The 6750-nt window shown below is 44.6% G+C and overlaps 1 long non-coding RNA gene across 1 annotated transcript; it reads left to right on the top strand.

The window, feature by feature from the left end:
• Window positions 1–332: 332 nt before the first annotated feature.
• LOC116569696 lies at window positions 333–851 on the top strand. Its single transcript, XR_004277143.1, has 3 exons — window positions 333–406; window positions 523–612; window positions 745–851. It is a non-coding gene; the product is annotated as an uncharacterized LOC116569696 (long non-coding RNA).
• Window positions 852–6750: the final 5899 nt, after the last annotated feature.

Below are 6750 nucleotides of genomic sequence, written 5' to 3'. Positions count from 1 at the left end.
GTAGTAGCGCTGGTCCCTTAGGAAAAGACAAAACAAAACAGAACTCTCCAACTTGACGGTGAATAAATTGAAATTTCATGGCTTACCTAGACCTGAGTTAGGAAAAAAAAGGAATCAATGAAGAAAAAAGAGAAATGTTACAGCGGCACAATTTTCCATGGGGACTAGTTTCCCTGTATTTGAAAGGATTCTGAATTTACTGCTGAGCTTACCTCACGGGGGCGAGGGTGTGGCCTTGAGCGACCATAGTAGATAAGATTCAAGAAGAGGAAGAGAGACCTCTGTCCGGTGGGGGGCAGAGAAGAACCAGGAAGAGGTGATGAGGGAGTTGAAGAGTCTGCGTCTTTGGCAGGATGCACAGTGACTGAACCAAGGCACTCTCTGCCTGAGTAAAGAGGGAGTGAAGGTTAGGCTCTGGGGGAAAAGGGGTGTGGGTGTATCTTTCTCGGAGCCTTGGTACATTGTAATGGACAACATCCCTGACTATTTCCCATTTCCTATTTCTCTGCCCTGTTTCCCCAGTACTCAGAGTAGGAAACGCCTCTACCCTGCCTTTCCCTACCATGGGCTTCTTGCTCCTCTGCTGTGTGGCCTTTTGTCTCTTGAGAACAGGTGAGTTTCGGAAACATGGGGAAGCCTTGCCTTGAAATTTTCCTGGTCCTGGCTGAAGCTTCTCCCTTGAGCCTTCTGGCAAGAGGACCCTTCCTAGGCTCTGTCTACAGTTTCTGTCTTGTTTCCTAACAGGCTCCATAGATGCTGGCATTACCCAGACCCCAAGGCATGGAATTATAAAGACAGGAAAGAGCATTTTACTGAAGTGTTCTCAGACTGAGAGTCATAATTTTATGTACTGGTATCGACAAGACCCAGGACTGGGGCTACGGCTGATCTACTACTCCTACACCAGTGATATTAATGAAGGAGAGTTCTCCAGTGGGTACAAGGCCTCTCGAGAGGGGCTGGCAAATTTCTCCCTGTCCCTAGGGGCTGCCATCCCCAACCAAACAGCTCTCTACTTCTGTGCCAGCAGTGATTAACACAGTGCTTTTTGGCCACCTGCTCTCCATACAGAAAGACAGGCACATTTGCTCAGATGGGCACAGAAGGCTTCCTCCATGTAGGACATGGGGATCCTTAGAGGTCTGAGTAGTTCTACGCTGAGTGAGTCTCAGTCTGAGCTTAGGGCTATGTAGGGTAGATATCCCCAGGCCATGTGGTGACTGAAACCACAGGCTGGACTGAACCTATCTTCTCGGTTGATTGACACCCTTTCTCTCTTCTAATGGGGCTAACCCCGTAGTGTCCTTCTAGGAGAATGAACCTGACATTTGGCAATACCACCTGGCTTTCAATAAGAACATTTCTTAGGAGCTCTGACACAATGTGTTTTTTCACGGTTCTTTGCCTCTGTCTGCCACCCACTTTGCAATGTACTCCACTCCATTCTGGTCCTATCGACAGTCCCTTTATCCTGCTGTCCTCTTCTCACTCCTGGTTCCTCCAAGCATCAGGCTCTGTTCAGCTCTGTATTCGGGTGCCTTTCTACCAGGAACAAACTGACTACCTTGTTTCCGAAAACCTCATCCTAAGTAAATTTTTTTTGTTTTATTTTTAAGATTTTATTTATTTATTTGAGAGAGACCATGAGAGAGAGCATGAGAGGGGAGTGGTCAGAGGGAGAAGAAGACTCCCGACGGAGCTGGGAGCCCAACACAGGACTCGATCCCGGGACTCCGGGATCATGACCTGAGCCGAAGGCAGTTGCCCAACCAACTGAGCCACCCAGGCAACCCTTAGTAAATTTTTTTTTAAAGATTTTATTTATTTGACAGACAGATCACAAGTAGGCAGAGAGGCAGGCAGAGAAAGAGAGGGAAGCAGGCTCCCTGCTGGGCAGAGAGCCCGATGTGGGACTCAATCCCAGGACCCTGAGATCATGACCTGAGCCAAAGGCAGAGGCTTAACCCACTGAGCCCCCAGGTGCCCCAGTAAATTTAATTAGTATTTAAATCTGACTCAGAAGATGAAGTTTATCCAGTACTAGAGACTATGATCTATAAAAGTTACCTTTCATCTACTGCCCCACACTCAGATCTCCGCTGAGAATAATCTTAACCTGCAGGAGCAGAGAGACTGTGTCATATCTGGAGGTACTGGATTCAAAAAAAAAAAAAAAATTGCCAATTGCCTGCTGCCCAGCATGAAGCCAAAGCTCAGAGCTTGGAGATTCCTCTTTCGCTTGAGGCACGGGAATAAGCCCCTCGTTCCCCTGCAGAGAGGACCCTCCTGGGAGGCACAAAAATACTCAATCAAGGGCTGCCATAGCTTGATGTAAAACCTGCCTAAGAGTCAAACTGAAGGCTTTCTTATGTGCTTTGTCTTTGTACCCCATGGGCCGCAATTATTTCAACAAAAGAATCCATGATGCGGTGACAGTTCACCCAAAGAATGCAACTCATTTCATTTTCTACCTGTTCTGATCTGAAAAGAATGTCACACTTTTTTTTTTTAATCTCCTGTATGAGTTCTATCCCATCTTTCCCTTTAAAAAGTCAGTTTTTCTAGACTTTGGCTCTCTGCTTTCTATGCACACTTGACCAAAGTCTCATCTGTAATAATCATTCTTCTGTCATAAGCTATTAGCCATTCTAATTATTTGTTGGACATTTCCAGTAGATTTTTCTGGACTTTCCTTCTACCTTCTTTTTCCCCTTAGTATAAATATTCTTCCTTAATCTTCCCATCCATGATCACAACAATTTCTTTCATAAGTTCCAAACTGGTAGATTCACCTGTCTCCTAGACACTTCCAGCTGGATGCTCTACAGTTCAAACTCAAGTGATTTATTGCCTAATTCATTGCCCCCTAACCCTGAATGTACCCCTCTGGCCCATACATAGTATTTCTTCTCAGTGACTGAAACCATCATTCTAGATTCCTCTTTCCCTAAGCCCTCACATTAAGTCCATTTGCAAATCGATTACTTCTAAGGTACAAATGAGATCTGAAGGGGCACCTGTACCCCAATGTTCACAGCAGCAATGTTCACAATGGACAGACTATGGAAAGAGCCAAGATGCCCATTGACAGATGAATGGATAAAGAAAATGTGATTCATATATAAAATGGAATATTACTCAGCCATCAAAAAGGATGAATACTTACCATTTACATCAATATGGATGAAACTGGAGGGTATTATGCTGAGTGAAATAAGTCAATCAGAGAGAGACAATTATCATATGGTTTTGCTCATATGTGGAATATAAGAAACAACACAGAGGATCACAGGGGAAAGAAGGAAAAACTGAACAGGAAATAATCTGAGATGGAGACAAACCATGAGAGACTCTTAACTCTAGGAAACAAACTGAGGGCTGCTGGAGAGGTGGGGGGGTGGGCTAACTGGGTGATGGGCATTAAAGAGGGCACATGATGTGATGAGCACTGGGTGTTATATGCAACTGATGAATTATTGAACTCTGTATATAAAACCAATGATGTACCACTATATGTTGGCTAATTGAGCTTAAATTTTAAAAAATCTATTATTTCCATATACCATATTGCCATAGGTTTGGTTTTCTAAGAAGCCAACTTCTCAGGGGAGATTAGTGTTCCGTGTGTTATTAGAAAGTGTCATTTTCGGCCAACATGGGTAGAATGGAAAGAAACAAGAAGGAGAGGCTGAGAAAGAAGCTGGGCTGTCCTACAGCCTTAACAGAAGCCCTCGCTGAGCCACGGGGAGCCTTGAAGCCATGATGGCCTTTAGAACGACCCAAAGTTGAGGTGAGGAGACTAGCTTTTATATAAACTTTCCTTGCAACCATGCCAGTGTGGTGGGTTGCCCTGAGAAAGGGCATGCCTTAGAAGGTGGTGATGGCTGAAGAGACAGGGCAATTCACAAAGGGGGCTGTCTATCAGCAGCATTCCTGGCAGAAACGGAAACTGTCCTTCTTGCCTGAAGGGTGATGTGGAGGACCCATCACAGCTTAAAACACCCGTGTTTATCTGATTCAGCTGCTCCCTCCCTTCCTTTCCTTCTACTTCAAGGCAGACCCCCAACATCCATGCCCTAGAAAAAAATGCACTGCCTTTCTCATGGGTCTACTAGCCTCTTCCTTTATCTGCTTTACTTGGCCTTAGACATTGCCAGTAGCCAGAATGCATCTGGCATTCTTCACTTGGCACACAAAGCCCTCCGTGAACAGATCGCTGTCTAAAAATACGGCCGGATCTTCCGTGCTCCCTTTAGCCCTTTAGACTGTAGTTCAGCTGAATGTTTTATGTTTATGTTTCCCTGAATAGACCAAACCAGCCTAGTTGCACAACTGCAACTTGGCAAATGATTTTTCTCATTAGAAATGGGCTACTACTTGTATGCTACCCGACTAGCTCTTGCACAGGCTTCAATTCTTAGCTTAGAGATTAGATTAACTATAAAGGCTTTTGTGGGGCACCTGCGTGGCTCAGTCAGTTAAGTGTCTGCCTTCGGCTCAGGTCAGGATCTTGGAGTCCTGGGATCAATCACCTTGTCGGGTTCCCTGCTCAGCGGTAGGTCTGCTTCTCCCTCTGCCTCTCCTCCTCCTTCTTCACTCACGCTCTCTCTCTCTTTCCAATAAGTAGTCTAAAACAAAAAATAAAAACAAGCAAAGGCGTTCGTGACTGCCACAGACAGAAGACTCAATTCTTATTCATTCCAAATACTCTAGTTATCGTATTTTTTACGAAGTCTTCTGGAGACTATCTATTCTTTAGTTTAAGAGTGATATCCCTCCAATTTTATATCCCTAGAACTGAGCACAATGTCTGACTTAGTAAAAGTAAAGGAAAGAGGGAAGACAGGGAGGAAGGGAAGGAGGAAAGGAAAAAATGCTTTTCAAGTAGTTCCTCAGGATTTTCTTCCAAGTAACATGTTTTCTGAATTCTGGCGCATGTTTATTTAAGTCCTCCTCACCCCCCACCTACAAGTCCTTTTAAAAGAAAGAAAATATGTTTGGTTGGGCATAATTCTATAAGAAGACTAAGAACATTAGAAAATGAGAGAGGGTGTTTCACTGGACCAAACGTGCGGAGACATATGTAACGATTATTTTTGATAATTGCTGTGTCCTTAGTTGTTGACATTGAGAAATTCTCAGCAGCTGCTCCAAACACTTCCCCAACTATATCAGAAGGTGGTCATGTGTAAGTCATTCCTGCCCTGGCAACAAGGGCTGGAGAGTCATCCCTGCCTTCAGAGCACCCCTTCATCCGAGTGGGACCCGAGCCTCTCATATCTCCTCCCAATCCAACATCCACCCCTTGGGTTCTTCCCTCTTCTTTAACCCCTTCTACCATGAGAATCAGATTTTGCATCCAATTACTGCTGGGGACTGTTATCGGCTCATCATTCATCCTTAAATCTTCACATACCTGGACCAATTTGAGGCCTCTCCCCTTCCTATTTCTTTAAAATTCATCAGAAACACCCTTCTCAAATCTCAAAGCGTCTGTTCATCCTTTCCACTTTTTTTTCAGCAGGGGGCAGTAAAATTTCATTATTATTTTTTCTTCTTGGATGCCACCTATTAAGGTAAGGCCAGCTTTCAAAGGAAGAGCAAGGAACAAATGTCATTCCATTGTCATGATTAGCCTTGTCTTAAAGAAGTCTTAAATGAGACAAGAATATCTCAAAGTATGGCAAGTCAAAATTGTTATATTCTTTTGGGACCTAGGAGAGGGCAAGAGTGAGCAGGACCCTGCAGTTCTCATATATAAAATACATAAAAGTGATCCTCAAAGAGTGGAGCCAAACAGTCAGATCCAAACCCCCAGGTCAGCAGCAGCTCAGCAAGAATGTGAACATCCCTTGTGGATCCCAGCGAACCAGGGCAGAGGGAGCAGAGGCGAGGGGAAGGGAACCAGGGATTCATCTTTGTGGTTCGTGACTAAAGGAAGTTAAGACTTCTGTTGAAAAGCAATAGAGGAGAGAGGATAGGTTTTGGCTTGGAGGTTGTTTACTGTAGCCCTACCCGAAATATTTCAGGCAGCGTTACGGAAGCATGTATTGGAAAGCACCACAGGTTTGAATCTTCTATTCCGTCATGACTGATGGTGCAGGTAACAGAAAGATGAATGTAAAGGAGCCGAAGTTGATAAAGCTGGTGAAATATGAACCCTGAGTTGATGAGAAACGAGACAGAAAAGGTGGCCTAATTATCATACAATAAGAACAATAACTTTTCTGAGAACTCAGCAAATGTCAGTTCCTGCCCTAAGCCCTTCACACACGTTATCTAAACGGGTTCCCCCATGTGATCCTCTCAACATGGACCCTCGAGCCTGTCTGATGGAGCCACCCTGGTCACCGCGTCCTTCTTTGGAGCTCTTCTCTCGCAGCTTTGCGGAGGAGCTCCTTCCAACGCAACCTTCAGGACCCGCCTCAAACATCGCTTCCTTTCCTGACCTTCCAGATTTGGTCAGATCTTCCTGTTACAGCCTTTCGAAGCTCTGCAGTCCTCATTTTCACAGCTTATAAAACAGCTGCAATTTAACGGGTGGCAAAAAGAGTAGAAGTTGAGTTCAAACAAATAAGCAAAGATCTAGCCTACTTTGGATGAGAGAAATAAACAAAAATATTAGTCCTTTAATGGGTAAAGGGATAGAGATGACCCTGTATCAACAGGACGGCTGTGGGGCCCACATAGTTTGCAGGGACTATGTTGTCACACAATGACTTCATCAAGAGCCCACCCCACTTCCCCAGA

Source organism: Mustela erminea, chromosome 11, assembly GCF_009829155.1.
Source record: "Mustela erminea isolate mMusErm1 chromosome 11, mMusErm1.Pri, whole genome shotgun sequence".
Classification (NCBI taxonomy): Eukaryota; Metazoa; Chordata; class Mammalia; order Carnivora; family Mustelidae; genus Mustela; species Mustela erminea.
Note: the sequence above shows the minus strand (reverse complement) of the source record. Positions and strands in the feature narration are given on the sequence as shown.